Here is a 26160-nt window from a genome sequence, read left to right as displayed (position 1 = left end):
TGCACTGTATTGTGGTTGTACTAATTTACATTTCCACCAACAGTGTACAGGATTCCCTGTACAGGATTCTCTTCACATCCTTGACAGAATTTGTTATTGCCTGTCTTTTGGATATAAACAATTTTAACTAGGGTGATATGAAATCTCATTATATTTTTAATTTGCATTATTCTGATGATCAGTGATGTTGAGCACCTTTTCATATACCTGTTTGCTATTTGTTTGTCTTCTTTGAGAAATTTCTATTCAGATCTTTTGCCCATTTTTAAATCAGATTATTAGATTTTTTTCCATTGAATTATTTGAACTCCTTATATGTTCTGGTTATTAATCTCTTGTAAGGTGGGTAGCTTACAAATATTTTCTCCCATTCTGTTGGTTGTCTCTTCATTTTGTCGATTGTTTCCTTTGCTATACAGAAGCTTTTTAACTTGATGTGATTACATGTGTCAAATTTAGCTTTGGTTGCCTATACCTGTGGGATATTACTTAACAGTTTTTGTTTTGTTTTGTTTTGTTTTGTTTTGCCAGTTCATTGCTTTGGAGAGTTTTTCCAATGTTTTCTTTTAGTAGTTTCATAGCTTGATGTTGTTAAGTATTTAATCCATTTTTATTTTTTTTTTATATGGCAAGAGATATGGGTCTAGTTTCATTCTTCTGCATATGGATATCCAATTTCCTAGCACCATTTATTGAAGAGATTGTTTTCCCCCCAGTGTATGTTTTTGGTACTGTTGTCAAAAATGAGTTCATTATAGGTGAATGGATTTGTTTCTGGGTTTTCTATTCTGTTCCTTTGGTCTATGTGTCTATTGTTATGCCAGGATCATGCTGTTTTGGTTACTATAACTCTGTATTATAATTTAAAGTCAGGTAATGTGATTCCTCCAGTTGTGTTCTTTGGCTTAGGATAACTTTGGCTATTCTGGGTCTTTTGTAATTCCATATAAATTTTAGGACTGCATTTTCTATTTCTGTGAAGAATGTCACTGATATTTTGATAGGTATTGCATTAAATCTATAGACATCCTTGGGTAGTATGGACATTTTAATAATAATGATATTGCCAGTTCATAAATATGGAATATCTTTTGATTTTTTGTGTCCTTTTCAACTTCTTTCACCAATGTTTTATAGTTTTCATCATAGAGAGCATTCACTTCTTTGCGTTAGTTTATTCCTAGGTATTTTATTTTATTTATAGCTATCGTAAATGATCTCACTCATCTTTTGCTTGTTTGAGAAAGTCTTTATCTCTCCTTTATTTCTGTAGAATAGCTTTGGTGGGTAGAGTTTTCTTGACTGGCAGTTTTTTTTTTTTTCCTTCAGCACTTTGAATATATCACCTCACTCCCCGCTGCCCTATAAGATCTCTGATATAGCTTGAATGTGTGTTGCCACCCTAATCCCATATTAAGATATACCTCCCAATATTGGGGATAGGACGTGGTGGGAGGTAATTGGATCATGGGGTTGGATTTCTCTGATTTCTCTTGAATGGTTTAGCACCATCCCCTTGATACTGTCCTTATGATAATGTGTTGTTGCGAGATCTGATCACTTAAAAGCGTGCAGCACTTCCCCTCTCACTTTCATGCTTCTGCTTTTGCCGTGTGACATGCATGCTCCCCCTTTGCCTTTCACCATGATTAGAAGCTTCTTGAGGCCTCCCCAGAATCAGATGTCACCACACTTCCTGTATGGCCTGTGAAGCCATGAGCCAATAAAACCTCTTTTCTTAATAAATTATCCAGTCTCAGGTATTTATTTTTAGCAATATGAGAATGGATTAAAATTTATCTGCTCATAAATTTGCTGCAAGCCTTATTAAAATTTTCTTATATGTGACATGCTTCTTTCAGGACCACTTTTTGGTTTTGATTTCTGACCGTTTAATTATAATACATCTTAGCGTAGTCTTGTTTGGATTGATTCTCATTGGAGGCCTTTGATCCTCCTGTGACCTGAATACATATATCTCCCCTTACATCTGGAAATTTCTCTGCTATTATTACTTTAAATACACTTTCTGGACTTTTATCTCTTTTCTTGTTCTTAAACTCCTATAATTTGAATATTTTCTTTCTTAATGCTGTCCCATAAATCCTGTATTTTTTAAATTCCTTTTATTTTTTTCCTTCTGACAGTATATTTTCAAACAATCTGTCTTGGAGTTTACAGGTTCTTTCCTCTGGTGAATCAAACCTGCTGTTGATGCTCTCTGTTGGATTTTTTATTCCATTTATTGTATTTTTTCAGATCCAGAATTTCTTTCTTAAGATATAATTTTAATCTCTGTTAATTTTTTTGTTTCAGTCTTTTTTTATTCTATTGAATAGTTTCCATGCATTTTCTTGAAGTTTGCTAAGCTTTCTTAAGATGATTATTTGATTTTTTTGTGTGTGTGAGACAGTTCACATATCTCTCTTTCTTTAAGATCCACTATTGGGAAATTATTGTTTTCTTTTGGTAATAATATGTCTTTTTGATTTTTAGTTTTTCTTATTGCCTTACACTGATGTCTTTGCATTTGGTGAAACAGTTACCTCTTCCAGATTTTACAGGCTAGTTTTGATGTGGAATGACCATTGCCTACAGGGGCATATGAGGGTACTTGATGGGTATGGTGCAGCAGCTCTGGCACCACTGAGGGTGCAGCTGTGTAGTCTCTGTGCAGCTTTGACAGCTGAAATTGGTGTTGACAAAGACTGTAGGGATCCTCAGAAGCTAAGGATGTGGATGGCCACAGTGGCACTGAGGGTTATTGGGGTCTTAGCAAGGGATGGATGTTAAGGTCCTTCCAATCTCTTTTTCTTCTACTGGGGAAGCTGTGGCTGAGGGGAATTCTTCTTGGCACTGGGTCTGGCTTGTGGACTCACTTTTGGTGGCCGTGGCATCAGTATCTCATGAGTGGTGCCCATGAGGTGCCACCAAACTGAGGCCTGAAGCATAGGCAATGTGGAGGCACTGAGGCAGTAATGACATTTGTGTCCAGGGTACAGGCACCCCTGCTGCCATATTGGTAACAGTATGCAAGGCATAGATGCTTATGAAGCAGCTGGGATCCAAGAACAAGGAGCACAGGCATGAGAAGAGTTACAGTGATTCAAAAGTCAGGGTAGGACCTACCTCTCTACGGCAGCTGAGCTAGTGAATAGAACATGGCCACACTCAGAGAGACCGTGGCTCTAGTTCCCAGAATTCAAACCAGCTCACTACAGGGATGGCTCCAGGGTCTAAGGTGCGGGGGACACACTGTAGGCACAGAGCCCAGGTCTGGAATGTGGGCAGTCACAGGCAGGTGTGGCTCAGGGGTCAGGGCATGCACAGGATTGGGAGAGATGACAGCCCCTTTCCTGAAATGGCTCAGCAGTAGCAGCTTCTTGGTGGAGGCTGGGGTGGGGTGCAACCATGCCTTCCTTTCTAGGGTTCCCTAGCAGGAATGGTCATTTCTTACCTCAGTGGCAGAAGGTGCTGCTGTCCTTTGCAAAGAGGTCACTGAGGACCATAGTAGTTCCCACCACATGGCTGATACAAAGAGCTTTTATTTTTCTTCTTTGTTTCAAGCCATTTCCTGGCATATCACGTGTGCCAATCTCACACATGAGTATGGTATTTGTCCTTAAAAGAGTCCTTATGGTGGTAAAACTGCAGACTTTGGCAAGGTCACAATCATTGGACACTACCAAGAAAATCCTTCAATACATTTATTATGCTAAGTAAGAATGAGAATAGGGAAGAGTGAAGTGGAAGACAAAAAGGAAAACAACAAAGGGTGGGTGGCAAGATGGTTGAATAGGAACAGCTCTTGTCTGCAGCTACCAGCAAGATCAATGCAGAAGATAGGTGATTTCTACATTTCCAACTGAGGTACCAGCTCATCTCATTGGGGCTGGTTAGACAGTGGGTACAGCCCATGGATGGTGACCTGAAGCAGGGTGGGGCGTTGCCTCACCCAGGAAGTGCAAGGGGTCAGGGAAGTTCCTCCCCTAGCCAAGCAAAGTCATGAGGGACTGTGCCATGAGGAACTGTGTGTTCTGGCCCAGATACTATGCTTTTCCTGTGATCTTAGCCCACCACAGACCAGGAGATTCCCTCAGGTGCCTATGCCACCAGGGCCCTGGGTTTCAAGCACAAAACTGGGGAGCCATTTGGGCAGACAATGAGCTAGCTGCAGGAGTTTTAATTTCCACCCCAGTGGCATCTGGAATATCAGTGAGAGAGAATCATTTACACCACTGAAAAGGGGGCTGAAGCCAGGGAGCCAAGTGGTCGAGCTCAGTGGAGATCCCAACCCCACGGAGCCCAGAAAGATAAGATCCACTGGCTTAAAATTCTTGCTGCCAGCACAGTACTCTGAAGTCAACCTGGGACACTCGAGCTTGGCAGGGGGAGGAGCATCCACCATTACTGAGGTTCAGTAGACAATTTTCCCCTCACAGTGTAAACAAAGCCATTGTTAAGTTCAAACTGGGCATACCACACTGCAGAAAAGCTGCTGTAGCCAGATTGCCCCTCTAGATTCCTCCTCTCTGGGCAGGGTATCTCTGAAAGAAAGGCAGAAGCCCCAGTCAGGGGCTGACAGATAAAACTCCCATCTCCCTGGGACAGAGCACCTGGGGGAAGAGGCAGCTGTTGGCACAGCTTCAGCAGACTTAAATGTTCTTGCCTGCCAGCTCTGAAGAGAGCAGTGGATCTCCCAGCACAGTGCTTGAGCACTGCTAAGGAACAGGCTGCCTCCTCAAGTGTTTCCCTCATCCCCAGGCCTCCTGACTGGAAGAAATCTCACATCAGAGGTAGACAGATAACTCACACAGGAAAGCTCCAGCTGGCATCTGGCAGGTGACCCTCTGGCATGAAGCTTCCAGAGGAAGAAATAGGCAGAAACCTTTGCTGTTCTGCAGCCTCTGCTGGTAATACCCAGGCAAACAGGGTCTGCAGTAGGCCTCCAGCAAACTCCAGGAGACCTGCAACAGAGGGATCTGTTAGAAGGAATACTAACAAACAAAAAGGAATAGCATCAACATCAGCAACAGGGACGTCCACACAGAAACCCCATTTGAAGGTCACCAATATCAAAGAACAAAGGTAGATAAATCCACAAAGATGAGGAAAAACCACCACAAAAAGGCCAAAGACTACAAAAACCAGAAAGCCTCTTCTTCCTCAAAGCATCAGAACTCCTTGCCAGCCAGGGAAAAAAACTGGAGAGAGAATGAATTTGATGAATTGACAGAAGTAGGCTTCAGAAGGTGGGTAATAATGAACTCCTCTGAGCTAAAGGAGCATGTTCTAACCCAATTCAAGGAAGCTAAGGACCTTGAGAAAAGGTTAGAGGAATTGCTAACTAAAATAACCAGTTTAGAGAAGAACATAAATGACCTGATGGAGCTGAAAATCACAGCATGAGAACTTTGTGAAACATACACACGTATCAATAGCCAAATCAATCAAGCACAAGAAAGGATATCAGAGGTTGAAGAGCAACTTAATGAAATAAAGCACGAAGAAAATATTAGAGAAACAAAAGAATGAAAAGGAATGAACAAAGCCTCCAAGAAATATGGGACTATATGAAAAGACCAAACCTACATTTGATTGGTGTACCTGAAAGTGACAGGGAGAATGGAACCAAGTTAGAAAACACTCTTCAGGGTATTATCCAGGAGAACTTCCCCAACCTAGAAAGATAGGCCAACATTCAATTCAGGAAATAGACAGAACACCACAAAGATACTCCTCGAGAAGAGCAATCCCAAGGCACATAATCATCAGATTCACCAATGTTGAAATGTAGGAAAAAAAATATAAAGAGCAGTCAGAGAGAAAGGTAGTGTTATCCACAAAGGGGATCCCACCAGACTAACAGCAGATCTCTCTGAAGAAGTTCTATAAGCCAGAAGAGAGTGGGATCCCATATTCAACATTCTTATAGAAAATAATATTCAACCCAGTATTTCATAACCAGTCAAACTGAGTTTCATAAGTGAAGGAGAAGTAAAATTTTTTTACAGACAGACAAATGCTGAGAGATTTTGTCACCACCAAGCCTGCCTTACAATAGCTCCTGAAGGAAGCACTAAACATGGAAAGGAAAAACCAGTACCAGCTACTGCAAAAACAAGCCAAACTGTAAATACCACTGACACTATGAAGACACTGCATCAACTAGCGGGCAAAATAACCAGCTAGCATCATAAAGACAAGATCAAATTCACACATAACAATATTAACCTTAAATGTAAACAAACTAAATGCCCCAGTTAAAAAATACAGACTGGCAAATTGGGTAAAGAGTCAAGACCCATCCATGTGCTGTATTCAGGAGACCCATCTCACATGTAAAGACACACATAGGCTCAAAATAAAGGGATGGAGGAATATTTACCAAGCAAACGGAAAGCAAAAACGAAAAAGAAAAAAGGAAAAGAAAAGCAGGTGTTGAAATCTTAGTCTGATAAAACAGACTTTAAACCAAAAAAGATCAAAAAAGACAAAGAAGGGCATTACATAATGGTAAACTGATCAACATGAGAAGAGCTAACTATCCTAAATACATAGGCACCCAATACATGAGCACCCAGATTTATAAAGCAAGTTCTTAAGGACCTACGAAGAGACTCAGACTCCCACACAATAATAATGGGAGACTTTAACACCCCATTGTCAATATTAGACAGATCAACAAGACAGAAAATTAACAACGATATTCAGGACTTGAACTCAGCTCTGGACCAAGCAGACCTAATAGACATCTACAGAACTCTCCACCCCAAATCAACAGAATATAATTCTACTCAGCACCACATCAAACTTTTTCTAAAATTGACCACATAATTGGAAGTAAAACACTCCTCAGCAAAGGCAAAGGAACAAAAATCATAAGAGTCTCTCAGACCACAGTGCAATCAAATTGGAACTCAGGATTAAGAAACTCACGCAGAAGCACACAACTACATAAAAACTGAATGATCTGCACCTGAATGACTACTGGGTAAATAACAAAATTAAGGCAGAAATAAAAAATTTATTTGAAACCCATGAGAACAAAGACACAACGTACCAGACCACCTAAAGCAGTGTTTAGGGTGAAATTTATAGCATTAAATCCTCACTGGAGAAAGCAGGAAAGATCTAAAATTGACGCCCTAACATCACAATTAAAAGAACTAGAGAAGCAAGAGCAAACAAATTCAAAAGCTAGCAGGAGACAAGAAATAACTAAGATTAGAGCAGAACCGAAGGAGATAGCAACACGAAGAATCCTGCAAAAATCTATGAATCCAGGAGCTGTTTTTTTGAAAAGATTAACAAACTAGATAGACCACTAGTAAGACTAATAAAGAAGAAAAAAGAGAAGAGTCAAATAGACACAATAAAAAATCATGAAGGGAATATTACCACTGGTCCCACAGGAATACAAACTACCATCAGAAAACATTACAAACACCTCTGTGCAAATAAACTAGAAAAATCTAGAAAAAATGGATAAATTACGGGACACATACACATTTCTAAGACGAAACCCAGGAAGAAGTTGAATCCCTGAATATACCAATAACAAGTTCTGAAGTTGAAGCAGTAATTAATAGCCTACCAACTGAAAAAAGCCCAGGACCAGACACATTCACAGCCAAATTCTACCAGAGGTACAAAGAGGAGATGGTACCATTTCTTCTGAAACTATTCTGAACAATAGAAAAAGAGGGACTCCTCCCTAACTCATTTTATGAGGCCAGCATCATCCTGATTCCCAAATATGGCAGAGACACAACAACAGAAAAAGAAAATTTCAGGCCAATATCCCTGATGAACATCGATGTGAAAATCCTCAATAAAATACTGGCAAACCGAATCCAGTAGCACATCAAAAAGCTTATCCACCATTATCGAGTTGCCTTCATCCGTGAGATGCAAGGCTGGTTCAACATAAGCAAATCAGTAAACGTAATCTATCACATAAACAGAACCAATGACATAAACCACATGATTATCTCAATAGATGTAGAAAAGGCCTTCAATAAAATTCAACACCTCTTCATGTTAAAAACTCTCAATAAACTAGGTATTGATGGGATATATCTGAAAATAATAAGAGATATTTATGACAAACTCACAGACAATATCATACTGAATGGACAAAAGCTGGAAGCATTCCTTTTGAAAACTGGCACAAGACAAGAATGCCCTCTCTCATCACTCCTATTCAACATATTATTGGAATTTCTGGGCAGGGCAATCAGGTAAGAGAAAGAAATAAAATGTAGTCAAGTAGGAAGTCAGGAGGTCAAATTGTCTCCGTTTGCACATGACATGATTGCTTATTTAGAAAACCCCATCATCTCAGCCCCAAATCTCCTTTAAGCTTATAGGCATCTTCAGCAAAGTCTCAGGATACAAAATCAATGTGCAAAATTACAAGCAATCCTATGCACCAATAATAGACAAACAGGAAGCCAAATCATGAGTGAACTCCCATTCACAATTGCTACAAAGAGAATAAAATACCTAGAAATACAACTTACAAGGGATGTGAAGGACCTCTTCAAGGAGAACTACAAACCACTGCTCAAGGAAATAAGAGAGGGCACAAACAAAGAGAAAAATATTTCATGTTCATGGATAGGAAGAATCAATATTGTGAAAATGACCATACTCCAAAGTAATTTATAGATTCAATGCTATCCCCATCAAGCTACCATTGACTTTCTTCAAAGAATTAGAAAAAAATACTTTAAATTTCAGATGGGACCAAAAAGGAGCCCGCATAGCCAAGACAATCCTAAGCCAAAAGAACAAAGCTTGAGGCATCATGCTACCTGACTTCAAACTATACTGCAAGGCTAGAGTAACCAAGACAGCATGGTACTGGTACCAAAACAGATATGTAGACCAATGGAACAGAAAAGAGGCCTCCGAAATAATGCCACACATCTACAACCAACTGATCTTTGACAAACCTGACAAAAACAAGCAGTGGGGAAAGGATTCCCTATTTAATAAATGGTGTTGGGAAAACTGGCTAGCCATATGCAGAAAACTGAAACTGGACCCTTTTCTTACACCTTATACAAAAATTAACTCAAGATGGATTAAAGAATTAAATGTTAAGACCTAAATCCATAAAAACCCTAGAAGAAAACATAGGCAATACCATTCAGGATATAGGCATGGGCAAACACTTCATGACTAAAACACCAAAAGCAATGGCAACAAAAGCCAAAATTGACAAATGAGATCTAGTTGAACTAAAGAGCTTCTGCACAGCAAAAGGAACTATCATCAGACTGAACAGATAACCTACAGAATGGGAGAAAACTTTTTCAATCTATCCATCTGACAAGGGGCTAATATCAAAAATCTACAAAGAACTTAAACAAATTTATAAGAAGGAAACAAACAGCTCCATCAAAAATTGGGCAAAGGATATGAATAGACACTTCTCAAAAGACATTTATGTAGCCCACAAATATATGGGAAAAAACTCATCATCACTAGTTACTAGAAAAAGCAAATCAAAACCACAATGAAAGACCCTCTCATGCCAATTAGAATAGCAATCATTAAAAAGTCAGGAAAAAACAGATGCTGGAGAGGATGTGGAGGAATAGGCATGCTTTCACACTGTTGATGGGAGTGTAAATTAGTTTGACCATGTGGAAGACTGTGTGGTGATTGCTCAAGGATCTAGAACCAGAAATACCATTTGACCCAGCATTCCCATTACTGCATATATACCCACAGGATTATAAATCATTCTACTATAAAGACACATGCATGTGTATGTTTATTGCAGTACTATTCACAATAGCAAAGACTTGGATCCAACCCAAATGGCCATCAATGATAGACTAAATAATGAAAATGTTGCATATATACACATGGAATAGTATGCAGTCATAAAAAAGGATGAGTTCATGTCCTTTGTAGGGACATGGATGAAGCTGGAAATCTTCGTTCTCAGGAAACTAAAACCAGAACAGAAAACCAAATACCACATATTCTCACTTTTAAGTGATACCAAATACCAAATACCACATATTCTCACTTTAAGAGTGAGAATACTGCTTTCCAAAAAAAAAAAAGAAAAAAAGGAATTCTCTGAATGTGAATAATTTTTTTCAGCAGCCCTAGCGATAGGCACTTTTCAAATTACTTGGCTGATGCTGTCTTGGCCCAGAACTATAGCTAATCCTCACTGAGTGTTTGACAGTAGCAGAACCTAATTCTGGGTCCTGCCTTCTTCTTGTTTTCATCTACTTTCTCCTATGTAATACAGTTAAGCACTCCAATCCCCACTAATTTAATCTTTATATAATTAGCTGAGGGCTTAGAGGGAATTATTGTATTTTTATAAGCCTCCTCTCTTAACCCTTATTAACCCTTTCTTAACCCTTATATACACATAACCCTTATACACCCTTAACCCTTATATATGTCCCTAACATACACACACATAAATTCACGTTCACATGTTTGGAGAGCAAGTACCCTCTGGTCTACACAAAATGATGTGCCAAACTTAATTTTTAGAAATTAAAGCCTTAGTTTAACTGACTAAACCTTAGTTTAACTGACTGAGGATTTGCCTCAAGGAAAAGTTGTAGAGCATTGGCCTTTTAAAGGCTTAAGAACAAAAATTTGATAAATTTGGAACCCAAATTGGCACAGTCTATAGCTATTTTTTTCATTTTCTGGAATCTGTCTACTCTCTTCTTTATACAGAAGAAGGCTGAACATATTTCTGCTGTCAGACAATTTTAGAGATTTCCCCCTACTATTCACAATATGGAAACAAGAATTTATTATAAGAGTTTTTCTCTTTGTTTCAAAGTCAAAAAGGAATATCAATAATTCTGCAAAAGTTTCCACCTTCGGAATACTTTCCAGGCGGAAGAAAAGGCCACCTAACCCACCCTTCCCCATTTACTCCACCTAAAACCCTAGCTTTCTGTATTGAACAGAAAGATGGAGACTGATATTGGTGAGAACAAGATTGAAGAGAAAACCGTTCATGCCAGGAGTAAAAGCAACCTTTTGCAGAATTTAAAGTACTCAGTTTTAGAATGCCTGTTAAGATTGCTATTATGGCTGAGCATGAGTTTGTTTTGTTTTGTTAAAGAGGGAGATTTAAAGTTCTGATTACAGTTCTTTTGGGCTAATGTTATTGGGAAACTTTCATCTAATTAAAGCAAGAAATTGCAGACAATGCAAAGAGGATAGCCATGTCTGTGATGAGAAAATTTCTGGACCAGGGCTTGTTGCAATGATCTGTATTCTTTGCTCTGCTGAGACAGTCACAGAGAAGCAGCTCTAAGCAAGGAGTTGCTAAAGTACTTAGAGTACACCAGGAATTGTAAAACACAGTGGCACAGCCATTCATGGCAAAAGGCAACTCTCCACCTGAGAAAGGGACATGTTATTCTTAACGATTCTGTCAGGAATAAGGATCTCTTTTTTCCATAGGCATTTATTGAAATACAGCTGTGTTCACAGACTGGCATAGGGTGCAGGTTCTATTGATCCTGTGATTAGTGCTTAGAAAAATCAAGTTTTTAAAGTGCCCTGGCTTAAAGTGCCACTAAAGCGTCTTGATTAGAATCCTATAAAATTAGGCCGGGTGTGGTGGCTCACGCCTGTAATCCCAGCATTTTGGGAGGCTGAGGCAGGCAGATCATGAGGTCAAGAGATGGAGACCATCCTGGCTAACACGGTGAAACCCCGTCTCTACTAAAAATACAAAAAATTAGCCAGGCGCGGTTGCGGGCGCCTGTAGTCCCACCTACTCGGGAGGCTGAGGCAGGAGAATGGCGCGAAACCAGGAGGCGGAGCTTGCAGTGAGCGGAGATCGCGCCACTGCACTCCAGCCTGGGGAACAGAGCTCCGTCCCCCCTCAAAAAAAAGAATCCTACAAAATTAGAAACAAGGAAAAAAGTTCACTTACCCAAAAGCAATGAAAGCACGATTACTGACTAAATCAATGGAGATTATTATGGGAAAAATTAGTCGTTAGATAATCGTGCAAATACTTTTTTAGGTGGTGCCTCATGAAAATATTATTTTACCTTAATTCTTCTAGATCCAAACATATTTATGAAATAGCTGACTTATTTTGCTATTTTTAAAACACGTTAGGAAACTTGTCTCATTTTGAAAAGGACGAGCGCTGAAATATAGGGGAAAAAAATGGTTTATTATGGTTCTAACATCTATTACCTCATGTTGCTAAAAAAAAAAAAAAAAAAAAAGTCCCTTAAATGATCTGTATATGAATTTCCTCATTTCTTTTTAAATTTTTAAAACATATTTTATTTTATTTTGAAATGGAGTCTCACTCTATCACCCAGGCTGGAGTGCAGTGACCCGATTTCGACTCACTGCAACCTCTGCCTCCCAGGTTCAAGCGATTCTCCTGAGTAGCTGGGATTACAGGTGCCCGCCACCATGCCTGGCTAAGTTTTGTATATTTAGTAGAGATGGTGTTTCACCATGCTGGCCAGGCTGGTCTCAAACTCCTGACCTCAGGTGATCCACACACCTCAGTCTCCCAAAGTGCTGGGATTACAGGTATGAGACACAGCACCCAGCCCAATTTCCTCCTTTCTAAGCTGAATAATATATTTATGAAATAATATATCCATATCCTTATTGTAAAATTTAAAAGTTAGGCACCATATATAATATTAATATATACATAGTATATTAATAACAGATATAAGAAAAATATGAGATCTGACTATGTGATACAAGACAATGACAAATAATCTGTTTTCTCAGTTTAAAAATTAATTAGTATTTATTAGAACGAACACATCCAAATGTGTGCTGTCTTCACAGTAGAGACCATGAGAGGTACAATTATTTAATAGAATGCTACTGCTCAAAACATACCTGGATTTTTTGAAACTATTATCAGAAATTATGTTATAAGCCACAATAAAAAATCTATCCTATTAGCTTGTCATTAAACCTTGTTAGGCACCAAAACCAGGATTTCTAGTTTGATCACTCAACAGATTCATCAGAATTAGGTCCATGTGGCTCACAGCACTTAAAAAGTTAATCACATTCAAGGATTTTCAAACTGTTACAAACTCTAAAAGCAAATTGCTAAATAACAGTTCCAGAAATTCATTTTTTTTGTAAGGCAGTGTCAGTGAAATCATTGTATAACTTCCCAAAATTATTTAGTGAGGAATGGCACTATTTACCTAAGTTTTCATCATGGTTTTCAAAAATCATTTCCCGTGCTTAATAGTTCTGCTTCAAACATCTCAAGGTCCCTCATAGACTTTAGTTCCCATAAAGGGAGTAAAAGATTGACTGAATGTGAAGTCCATAATACCTGAGGTCATTTTATTGTGAAGTTGTGATGCTTACAAAATTCATCTTAGACTATAATACATTTTGAAATATTACTCCTATTAAATTACATTTATCAATTACATCTATAGTTTTAAATATCAGACTTTGTCAGCTGAAACATGATGAAGTCATACCAAATATCAAGTCAACTGCAAGAAACCAAAACTCTCCTAGATCATTAAAGCAACAGTTGTCTCAGATCATTTTGTTTTGTTTGAATTATTCAATACTTATGGTGAAATAAAGACAGCCCAAATTATTTGCTCCTTTTTTCAGTATCCCCTTCATTTGGATCTCAGCTGACCTTATGACTGCTTTGACCAATAGAATGCAGCAGAAGTAATGCTATTAATACACAAATGCAGAGGCTGAGCCTTAAGAAATCTTCAGCTTCTGCCTTCATGCTTAAGACATTTCCTCTGCCACCATACTAGTAGGAGCCCCATGAAGCAGCCATATGGAAAAGAATGAAGGTACTTTATTGGTGCCAGCTGTGCTCCTAATCAAAGCCAGAACACATTGGTAGTCTGTAAGGGAGCCCTCTTGTATGGTCCAGCTTTCAAGAGCCTCCAGTTGACTGCAGGCCCAACTAACACCACAGAGAATGTAATATGACTCCATTACATACTAGCATGTTTCTGGGGCCGATTATTTAATCCTCTGTATTTCAGTTTCCTCATTTCTAAGATGCAGCAATAATAATACCTTCCTTACTGATTTGTTGATGATAAAAGGAAATAAAACGTCTGAGACCTCTATGTGACAGTATGTTTCATCAAATGAATAAATAAATTTGTAATTTTTAAATTGTTTTTACTTTAATAAACCTGTCAACAATCTAGTGTAAACTGGGGAGCACCCTCATACCCAAGACCTTACTCGAGGATCTCTCTCCACTACTCATTCTTTATTTTTATTTCTAGGAAATGTCACACACAGTGGTTAAAGGGACTGACTCATACCTGTTACTTGATGAAGACACTGGCAACAATTCAATGGAAGTTTCTTAATAGACTTTTCTTCAAGGGAGCATGTTCTGATTGTCACCATCAACATCATCATTGCTGTCACCGGCTCATTTGGCATGACTTCTGTAAGTTTTTTGTGAAAACTATCCATTGAAACTATATTTACCATATACAAGTACAGCTTCTCTCCTCCCTTGGATAGGACAAATGCCCTAGAACCTGAGGTCAAGTCATGTCCTGGGATACTACCCCACAATAAACATTACATACAATACATATGCAATAACTTGGATGTATCTCAAGGGCATAATGCTGAATGAAAAACCACTAATATCAAAAAGTCCCTACTATATGGTTCCACTTTAATTACATTCTTTAAGTGCTAAAATTATAGAGATGAAGAACAGATCAGTCATTGACAACAGTTAGGTATGGTGGGAAAAGGTGAGTAGATGTGACTATAAAGGGATAGCACAAGGAGAGCTTCAGGGTGTTGGAGTAGTTCTGTATCTTGGCTGGAACATCGGTTATGCAAATCCATGTATATGATAATATGGCATAGAACTACACACGCATATTGTATCAATGTCAGCTCGCTGGTTGTGACCTTTTTCTATGGTTATATAACATGTAATCATTGAGGGAAATGGTTAAATCATACCCAGGACCCCTCCATACTATTTTTGCAATTCCCTATTAGTCTATAATTATTTTAAAATTAAAAAAGAAAAATACTAAGTGCTTAGTAATAATGGGGAGTGATTGAAAGGTTCAAACATTTTGGAAACTGTCAGTAACTAGTAAATTTAACCTGTACCTGTTATCCACCCAAGAGATATAAATCCTCATGTTCACTGAAAGATACATATAAGAATGTTTTGAGCAGGTTCACTAACAAAAGTAAAAAATTGAGACAATCCAAATGTTTATCATCTGAAGAATAAATAAAATGTGGTAGATTCATACAGTAGAATGTGGCAAGACACATAAAAATGTCAAACTACCAATGTATGCAACAACTTGATTGAATCTCACAGATACCTTGTTGAGAGAAAGAAGGCAGATATAAAAGAATTGATTCTGTGTGTAGAGAAGTCAGAAGGATGGTTAGCTCTGGGACCATGGTACTAACTGGCAGGGGGCATGAGAGGACCTTCTAGAAATCTTCTATATTTAATCAGTGTAATGGTTACACAGGTGTCACTGTATATAAAATTTATTAAGCTGTACACTTCAGACTTACATATATCACTTTATACATTTTATGCTTCAGTTAAAAAATAGGAAAAAATGCAGAATGCTGAACTTAGTGGCAATGGTGTAAATCATGATATATTAAACAAGGCAAGACTCCTAAAGCAGCTAAGCATCAGGATCTCCTTCCTTTGCCTCTTTTGTTTTGTGTGGCACTGATGATAGGAAGTAGACAAAACTGAGGAGAGATAAAAGAAGGCATTCTAACATTGGAGCTAATAAGATCTTGAGAGATTTGCGAACCAAGCTTGAACCAGAACCCTGACTGCATTCTGCAGAATGGTAGATACACTGTGTGATTCACAAAAGTACCTAATATGATACATATGGAGGTCTCTGTGTCCCTTTAACATACCATTTGGGAGATAGGCATGGGCAAAGACTTCATAACTGAAATATCAAAAGCAATGGCAACAAAAGCCAAAATTGACAAATGGGATCTAATTAAAGAGCTCCTGTACAGCAAAAGAAACTATCATCAGACTGAACAGGCAACCTACAGAATGGGAGAAATTTTTTGCAATCTATCCATCTGACAAGGAATTTAAACAAATTTATCCATCTACAAGGAATTTAAACAAATTTACAAGAAAAAAACAACTCCATCAAAAAGTAGGCAAAGGATATGAACAGACACTTCTCAAAGGAAGACATTAATGCAGCCAACAAACAAATGAAGAAAAGCTTATCATCACTGGTCATTAGAGAAATGCAAATAAAAACCACAGTGAGATACCATCTCATGCCAGTTAGAATGGCAATGATTAAAAAGTCAGGAAACAACAGATGCTGAAGAGGATGTGGAAAAATAGGCATGCTTTTACACTGTCGATGGGAGTATAAATTAGTTCAACCATTGTGGAAGACAGCATGGTGATTCCTCAAGGATCTAGAACCAGAAATGCCATTTGACCCAGTAATCCCATTACTGGATATATACCCAAAGGATTATAAATCATTCTACTATAAAGATACATGCACACGTATGTTTATTGCAGCACTGTTCACAATAGCGAAGAGTTGGAACCAACCCAAATGCCCATCAGTGATAGACTGGACTAAGAAAATGTAGCACATATATACCATGGAATACTATACAGTCATAAAAAGAGATGAGTTCACGTCCTCTGCAGGGACATGGATGAAGCTGGAAACTATCATTCTCAGCAAACTAACACAGGAACAGAAAACCAAACACTGCATGTTCTCACTCTTAAGTGAGAAGCTGAGCAACGAGAAGTGGGAGTTGAGCAATGAGGACACATGGACACAGGGAGGGGAACATCACACACTGGGGCTGGTTGGGGGTTGGGAGGCTAGGGGAGGGATAGCATTAGGAGAAATACCTAATGTAGATGACGGGTTGATGGGTACAGCAAACCATCATTGGCACATGTATACCTATGTAACAAACCTGCACATTCTGCACATGTATCCCAGAACTTAAAGTATAAAAACAGAAAGGAAAAAAAAAAAAAAAAAAAAAAACAGAAATCCAACAAGCCACTAGCACTAGGTGAATGACCTCATACCAGCAGCATAGTATAGATCTAGCAGATTAAAAAACAAATCTTCAGGGAAAAAATCAAGTCAAAGCAGCATTATTTCAAAGTTGTGTTAATTCCACAAAAATAATCTATATTTAATTTAAAACATTACAATGAGGTTTCTTCAAAAGGCAAAATCTTTTCTTGTCAAGAGGCTTCAACATTAACAAACAGGCTGAGTTTGAACTTCATAGCTTTACCTTATTTTTCAATTATGTTGTTATTTTTATTTGTGGTTCTTAATATGCTTCTGTCACCATCACAAAACACTGGGGAATCCTCTGGCCTTTAACATAATACCAATTAATTCACTTAGTAACCCAGAACTGCAAGTCTAATGTCACAAACTGAGGATTACAAGCCTTTTGGAGGGGAATTGTTTTTATTAAAACTATTTTGTCACCTTGCTGAAAAAAGCAACAGGATTATGACATCATGGAGGAAACAATTAATAAGCTTGCATGGAAATTATCTGCTCTTTGCTTATGTAACCACAGAAGTTTAGGATAAAATTCCGGTTGTGTTTAATGTAAACCAAACAGCATTTTTGTGACTCCAGTCTTCTCAAATTTTTCTAGGAGTCCCTAGAGGGTGTCTTTTCTGGGTACATGAAGTAGGTCTTTGAGTCTCCTTGTGATGATTACTATTTCCTCCTTTCCCTCTGGATTACTGAAGGCCTCTTGCAGAAGGGAGTGAAGCCTGGCCCACCAATGCCTGTACCGTGGTGCCAGTTTTACACCATTCCTACTTCTTTGCTATTCCACTTCTGTATTATTCTAGCCATATGTTACCTTGTGTGCCTTAATATGGTTCAATTGTACCCTTTTTTAATCTCTATGCCACAATATAGAGAATCTGAAGAAATGAGACCTATGCCTTAAAAATATCAGAAAAATTAGTTAACAAAATAGTTGGGTAGGTTTTTGTTTTTGTTTTTGTATTACTATTTCATTTTTACTATCACTTTTGTAAAAGCTCCTCTTCCAAGGGCTCACGTTGAAATAGGTGACAGTATGGTCTCCAGATAATCCAAAAAATCACTTTCCTTTATATCTTAGTCTATTGTCCTTGAGCCATATTTACATGTTTACTTTTCTTCCCTTAGAGTAAATTCTTCCTAGAAATCTCCTGAATGCCATGGGCAAATAAGACCCAAGTGAACCAATCCCTGTGATGACCACAACTATAAACAACACTCCCAAACACACCTCCTTGCTCAGAGGGCTCATAGACACTTTCCAAATCTCACCAAAGTGAAGGGAAACTGCCAGCTCCTGATCAACCAGCTTGGCACACGATTCACGTAGAAACAGTGAAGGAAATCTGCTTTGGGCTGTTTGGCTCTTATTTCAGCATTCTATCTCAGAGTACAACATTTTCAAAGTGGGCAAAATTGGTCCCAATTGGGCACAATTTCACAAATATATTCTCTCAACACCTCCATCCTTGTGGCTTTTTGATATCATCTCCTATAGAAATGGTCACCTCCTTGTCATTTTTATTCTTTAGTACTTAATCCCTATATTTTCCCCAAGTGTCACCTACAGGGACCAGTTAACTGTCTTTGTGACTGGGCCCTGCTGGTGAAGAGCTCACTAAAATAGTGAAGAAACGTCTTAGGTTAATTGGACAATGCATCGTGAGAGAGAGAAAGGGAGTTTAATCAGTAACTTGAGTCACATTTTATTATAAAGAGTTATAAGACCATTTCTCTATCACACCATGTGTGCCAAGACTTGAAAACAAAAGTCACTGATTCGTTCTTCCCTGCAACTTTCTGTACCCAAGGAGAGACTGAAAATGTAGCTCCTACATGCCTATTTTTTTTCTCACTCAGTTGTATACATGTGACCAGAAACTAGTAAATACTATTTCCATTTTGTAACTAATTCCAGAGGTGGTTTCAGTTTCAATAAGAGTTTATTTATTTCTGTTTCTTAGGAGGAAGCATTTGGCATGGAGCATCGTTTTGTGATTATATGGATCCTCTCTATCTAGCGCAAAGAAAAATCCCTGCAGGCTGCCATGTCAGCAGGCAACAAGGATGTCACAGATGTTAGTGGGTTTGTGATGTGGTATCTGTTGACATTTCAAATGTGTGCTGTCTCCTCCAGGAACTGCACCAAGGCTTTCAAAAAGTAAAATCTACTAATTCTTTTTCTCCAAGATAAATGTTTGATTTGTCCACACTTTTCAGAATACTTATGTTATTTAGTTTTCAGACAAGCTCTTTGAAACCTCTTCATAGATTTAAGCATCCTTAGAACTGTGAAAAACTTTTAAGGTTTTCCAAATCATTTTATAGACCCAAGGAGTTTCAGTGACTGGCTTAAAGCCTCCAGGCTACTTGTGGCAAAGTTGGGACAAGTCCAGTGCACCTAATAAGCAGTCCTAAGTATAGTTGGTTTTTTTCCTATCCAACAAGAAGCATTACATGATTAAACCTCTCTCCTCTGAGATTGCACTTTAATGCATTGAAGGCAGTGGTTGATTTTGTAAGAACAACCTGTAGAAAGTGCCTAGAGTTTAATGTGAGGAGCCTGAGATATCAACTTGTTTTGGTTAACTGTGATTCTATCCAAGTGATTTCAGCTCAGTTTTGTCCTTCATGAGAATGAGAATCAAGTTGGTGTAGTGGCTTATCTGCAGGGCTATGTGAGGTCATCATTTTGAAAACAGATTACAAAGATAAAATGGTACACTTAGCATTTTATTATTATGGTGCATTTTTATTTCTTTTCTTTGTGACAAAAATTAAAAGATTCCATTTAAAGGTATGCAACAGTGATTTATTAAAATACCAATACTGCTTTCAGATCGCTTACCCATGTAAACATTGGGTTCTTAAGAAATCCCTGAGCTCATGAAGCCAAGAGAGGAGGACTATGTCTATTGGTTTAATTATAGTATCTGCATTTTTTGTAAGGGTTAGACCTTGTCCTGTGCTTCGTGAGATACTGTGTCTCTAGTTTCACTGTTCTTTACACATCTCACTCTGGTGCTGTCTCCAAGTCTTGGTCTCACCATTTGCCAGAGATGCAAAAAACTCATAGTCAGAAGCATGTCTCAGTTTTAGGTGTGGCCCACATTTGTTAAAACCTAATAATGGAACCTTCCAATTGAATAAAAGTAGGAAAAAGACACACTATACATTTCAGTAAAGATGTGAGATCTATGACATCTAAATCAAGTTTTCCAAGAAATATTTGAAGCAAGTCCAAGTCGAACGACAAATGAATGTCGATAACTAAATTAAAAAAGGAGACACTGAGGATCCACATATCCACATGTGACCCATTCTAGCAAATTGAGAAGTGGTCTCTCAGAGCCTAAGGCACCACTTTTTAAAACTCGGATTTTCTTACCAGCAACTGGGTCATTCTGAAGTTGACCTAAGTGACCCTAAGCATTACCTCTAGGTGCCTCTTTCTTCATATCTAAGAGAAGGTTAATATCATTCAGTTTTGAAATTCATGGACTGAAACATAAAGATGATTATTTGTTTAAATGATTATGGTATTTTAGCATTTCTGATACATACCGTACGTTCAGTTTGGATTTTGCAGTGACTTCTATTCTCATTTAATATTTACTTAAATAAGATTTCTCTGGAACATAGCTAGCAGTCAAACATATTCTGAATGGATTAGAATCTGATATGAAAAGACTTTGGCTAAATAACATTGTTCAGAATTCTTGGCTATATTAGCAGTAGTTTGCATTTTAATAGGAATTTAGGAAAATTGGTCTTGGCTATACTGAAGAAACATCATAATGCTCTAAAAAGCAATAGTTTATTTAGCAGAAATATAATCTTAGATGGGGAGGGAAGACTCAGTAGTTCATATAATAATTTCAAATATCAGTCTTAGTATAAATCTGTCTTATGAAAAGTATTATTCATTCATCTTAGGCTTCAGTCTTCTCAGAGCACCCATCTCTCTTCTAATACTTGTTGACCTGTTTGGGCACTACACAGATTCATTCAGAAACCCAAGGGGCTCATCCTCCTTTTATCTTTTCTGTATTTTTAGGTTTATCAGAGGCTTGAAACCCAAATATTTCTGGGTATTTAATCCATATATATCCCTTTCGCCTTTCAAACAATCATATTTGGCATAGCAGGTTGTAAAATATGTAGTATTCAGGGGTTCCTGGGCAAAAAATGTGAATATTAATGAAGAAAGCACAATGAAAATTATGTTAAGTTTAAAAGATCTGTTATAAATACTTAAAGAATGAGAACCACTATATTAACTAATTCTTTCTGTATAACAAATCATCTCAAACTTAGTGGCTTAAAGCAACAAACATTTATAATCTCACAGTTTCTGTGGGCTAGGAATCTAGATACCTCTTAGTTGAGTCCTCTGGCTCAAGGTGTTTCACAAGGCTACAGTCAAGATGATAACTGCCTTCTTCTCATGGCTTGACTGCATAAGGAACCACTTCCAAGTTCACTCATGTAGTTGTTGGCCGGATATAGTTCCTTGTGGGTTGTTGGACTAAAGGCTTCAGTTCTTCACTGGCTGTTGGTTAGAAATCATCCTCAATTCCTTGCCATGAGGCATCTCTAACATGACACTTTTTTCAACAGAGAAAGAAGATATCAAGAAAGATGGAAGTCAGTATCTTTTTAAATCTAATCTCAGAAATGACATCCTATCACTTTTGTCATCTTCTATTCATTAGAAGTAATTCCCTAGGTCCAGCCATACTCAGAGGTAAAGGGTTACACAAAGCCATGAATACCAGGAGGTGGGGATCATTGCCAGCCATTGAAGAAGTGGCCTACCACATCCCCATTGGAATCCCAGTGTAACCACCCAATGTGTTTACCTTGCCTACTGCCTGGACAAAGCTGATTTATCAAGGCATGGGAATTGCAATAGAGAAACAGCAATTTATACAAAGCCAGCTGTGTAGGAGGCTGGAGTTTTATTATAACTCAAATCGGTCTCCCCAGTAATTCAGGAATTGGAGTTTTAAAGGATAATTTAATGGGTAGGGGGCCAGTGAATTGGGAGTTCTGATTGATCAGGTTGGAGATGAAATCATAGGGAATTGAAGCTATCCTCTTACACTGAGTCAGTTCCTGGGTGGAGGCCACAGGACCAGATGAGCCACTTTATTGATCTGGGTGGTGTCGGCTGGTCCACTGAATGCAGGGTCTGCAAAATATCTCAAGCACTGATCTTTAGGATAAGCACTGATGTTATCCCCAGGAGCATCATTGGGGAGGTTTCGAATCTTGCAATCTCCAGCTTCATGACTCCTAAATCATAATTTCTAAATCTCCTGACTATTTTGTTAATCCTACAAAGGCAGCCTAGTCCCCAGGCAGGAAGGGGGTTTGTTTTGGGAAAGGGCTGTTACCGTATTTGTTTCAAAGCTGAACCATAAACTGAGTTCCTTCCTAAGGTTAGTTTAGCCTATGCCCAGAAATAAACAAGGACAGCTTAAAGATTAGAAGCAAGATGGAGTCAGTTAGGTCTGATCTTCACTGTCTCAGTTGTAATTCTGAATTATATTTTGCCTTTGCCTTTTTTGACAAATAGGTGAGGTTTCCCTCATACCTATACTCACCACAAGAGGACAGCTTCAACTCCCTATGATTTCATCTCTGACCTAATCAATCAGAATCCCAATTTACTGGCTCCCTACTCAACAAATCAACCTTAAAAACTCCACTCCCCAAATTACTGGGGAGACTGAATTGAGTAATAATAAAAAGGGCTGTTACCATCTTTGTTCAAAGCTGAACCATAAACTAAGTTCCTCCCTACGGTAAGTTTGACCTATGCCCAGAAATGAACAAGGACAGCTTAAAGATTAGAAGCAAGAGGGAGTTAGTTAGGTCTGATGTCTTTCACTGTCTCAGTTATAATTTTGCAATGGTGGTTTCACCAGCAGGCTCAGCTATAAAAGCTAAACCTTAAGACAGGGTTCTGACAGCAAAGGAGACAGACATTCTAACACCTTTGCCCTTTTTGACAAATAGATGAAGTATCCTTCATACCTATAGAAAAAAAAGCCAAGTTAACTTGAAAAAATGGTAAAAATTAAACTTCCAAATTTTATAAGTTTAGGTAAGCTTCCTAGGAAAAGTCTAGTTCTAGTTTTCAGAGATGATAGATTAAAGATAATGGGGATAAAAAGGGATGCTTAAAGCTGACATATTGGATGGTGTTAGCTGTTTACAATTGAAGAACCTGCAGAGTTTACTTCATTACCAATGCTATTTCTAGCTGAGCCATTTAATGTGGAGACAAATGGAAAAATTACCAGAGGGCATGAGGTCAGTGCATGAGGTCCCTCAGGGACCAAACCTTGGTACTGTAAGATGAAGGAACTCCTGCTTATTCTCTTGAATGACACAACAACAAATCAGAGGGTGAATAAGAGTAGCTACCCAGCAACGCTATGCTGTCAGTGCTATTAAAGACTTTTACCCCATCTAGGATATGGGAAATAAATTCTCAGACAAGCCACAATTTTGATACTAATCTTGAGTTTCATTTCAGTTGCTTCACTGGCTGGACTTTCTACCAGACTTACCAAAAAGGCACAAAAATGAGAAGTGTGTGGAACACAGATACAACCAAGGACCTGCCCTGAGAAAGTACAGTCTTTTGGGGGAGGAAGCTCTGTTTCCAGCAGACTTCAAGAAAAGGCAGAATGGTGAGAAATCCTGCATCTCAATAAATGCTGCTAACCTGATCCTTGAAGCAGGTCCACATGAAGCAGCATGGGAAACCCCTGGGAGCTCCACCTCAGAATTACGGAATTGGACTCTGAACTTCAACAAAATCCCCAGAGGATCCAATGCACAGTAAGGTCTAACAAGTGTTGCTATAATGAAATTTCAAAGAGCTTTGAGAGAACTGTGGGGAGGAAGACTAAGTTCAACTGAAGGAATTAGAGAATGTTTCATAGAAAATGTATCATTTGAGCTGAATCTCATGAGATGTGTGCTATAGTTTGGATATGGTTTGTTTCCCTTCCCTGAGTTTCATTTGAAATTTGATCCTCAGTGTTGGAGGTGGGGCCTGGTGGAAAGTGTTTGTGTCATGGGTCTGGATCTCTCCTGAATGACTTGGTCTCACCCTCATGGTAATGAATGAGTTTTTCTTGGTTTATAGTCCCCACAGCAATTTCCTCTAGGGCTGGTTGTTTAAAAGAGCCTGACACCTTCTTTCTCTTTCTTGCTTCCTCTCTTGCCATATGATTTTCACGCACCGACCTTCTGCTGTAAGTGTAAGCTTCTTAAGACTGCCATCAGAAGCAGATGTTGGTGCTATGCATCTTGTACAGCCTGCAGAATGGTGAACCATATACACTTCTTTTCTTTGTAAATTACCAAGTCTCATGTATTCCTTTATAATAATGCAAATGAAATGAAATGAAATGAAAAATATGTATAATGTCAACAGACATGATTTCAAAAAGAAGAAAAGATTTTCTTTGTGAGGAAAAAAAAATGATAAAATCATAGACGATAGTCAAGTGCAGGAAAATGAACTGTTTGTTTTAGGAATGAAAAATATACAGTTAAATTGAAGCCCAATTACAATGGCCTTTGAGTATTTCCTAAGGGTACCCTTTTTTTTAACTTTATTCTCAACAGGGTGACTGGAATTTTTCAAACACTGATCAGTAACAATAAGGATAAGTATCTGCTGGCAGTGTGGAAGATGTGTTGGTTTGAGAAGAGACCAATGACCCATAAATTAGTAGCAATTAACATAGACAGACATAGATTTAGGAACTGTAGTTCAGAGATGAGGTTCTGCAACACTGAAATTCTACAGCAGTAATGGAAATAAAGGAGAAGTGAGAGAAGTGAGAGGCATTTCATAGGCGGAATCCACAGCTCTTGGTAAGTGATAGAAGATTTGTGCCTGAGTAATGGGAAGAAAGGGGATGTTATTCAGGGAGAAGGAGTCATGAAAACATGAGCAGTTTTAGAGGAACAAGAGTTTGTTCTTGGCCATGAGATAATTGATTAAAACTTGGAGACTGTGAGCCACATTGTTGCTTTTCATGCCCTTTTCCTGCACTGCTACATTTTTTTCTGTTTTTACCACTCTCAGTCTTTTCAGTGTCCTCTTTTGAGGATTCCAGATGCCTGAAGAAGTCAGTGTACCTCAACCCAATCCACAAAGATTTTATCTTTTTATTCTGGCTCAAGGTACAACATGGAGGAAATTCTGATGAGCAAATTACATCCTTGTAATTGCCTAGACTGCTCTGGACTTTAATTTCATATTGAACAGAGTAAAAAGGACCCCCTCTCAGTAGGGAGCCTGGAAAAATTAGTTATGTCAGATTTCAGGAAAGAATGGGAAGAGCATAAAAGAATGTTGGCTGTTACTCTAATTTAAAAGATCCACAGAATCTTCAGAGATAATTCTACAAGGAAAGAAATCAATAACTTTTTTTCAGGTAACCCAAAACGTTTTTACTGACTACAAATGATGAGGTAATCATGTTCTAATTGAAAAGAATATTTCCTTTCCTTTGTTCATGATCTCATTCTTTATGAATTACCTCATTCCTGTTATGAGCCAAATAACAACGTTTTGGTCAACAATGTACCATATATATAATGGCGTTCCAGTAAGATTATAAAGCCCTATTTTTAGTGTACTTTTTCTATGTTTAGATACACAAATACTTACCATTGTGTGACAATTGCCTGCATTATTCAGTACAGTAACATGTTGTATAAGTTTGTGGCCAAGGAACAATAGGCTATACCATACAGCCTAAGTTTATAATAGGCTATCCCTTGGGTTTATGTAAATATACTATATAGTCTATTCTGTTCCCACAATGATAAAATGACCTAACAATGCACTTCTCAGAAGCATCTTGTCATTCAGCAATGCATTAATGTTGATGCATTTACAATACATTGAGCTGGGCAAGATGGCTGTCTAGACACAGCCAGGTAGAACAGTTGCCACCAAGGGACCAGTAAACTGGTGCGCTCCTAACAGATCTTCAGAGAGAAGGCTTTGAGA

General features: G+C 38.2%; 1 long non-coding RNA gene across 1 annotated transcript in view; it reads right to left on the bottom strand.

Annotated features, from left to right (window-relative positions):
• The window catches only part of LOC126953760 (uncharacterized), a 139958-nt gene extending 118201 nt beyond the window's left edge, over nucleotides 1-21757 (bottom strand). The window contains exon 1 of the long non-coding RNA XR_007725351.1: nucleotides 21489-21757. This is a non-coding gene — a long non-coding RNA (uncharacterized LOC126953760). The remainder of the gene's footprint in view (nucleotides 1-21488) is intronic.
• Nucleotides 21758-26160: the final 4403 nt, after the last annotated feature.

The sequence above is a fragment of the Macaca thibetana genome, chromosome 4 (genome assembly GCF_024542745.1).
Source record: "Macaca thibetana thibetana isolate TM-01 chromosome 4, ASM2454274v1, whole genome shotgun sequence".
NCBI classification, from domain to species: Eukaryota; Metazoa; Chordata; class Mammalia; order Primates; family Cercopithecidae; genus Macaca; species Macaca thibetana.
This window is presented reverse-complemented; position numbering and strand designations above follow the sequence as displayed.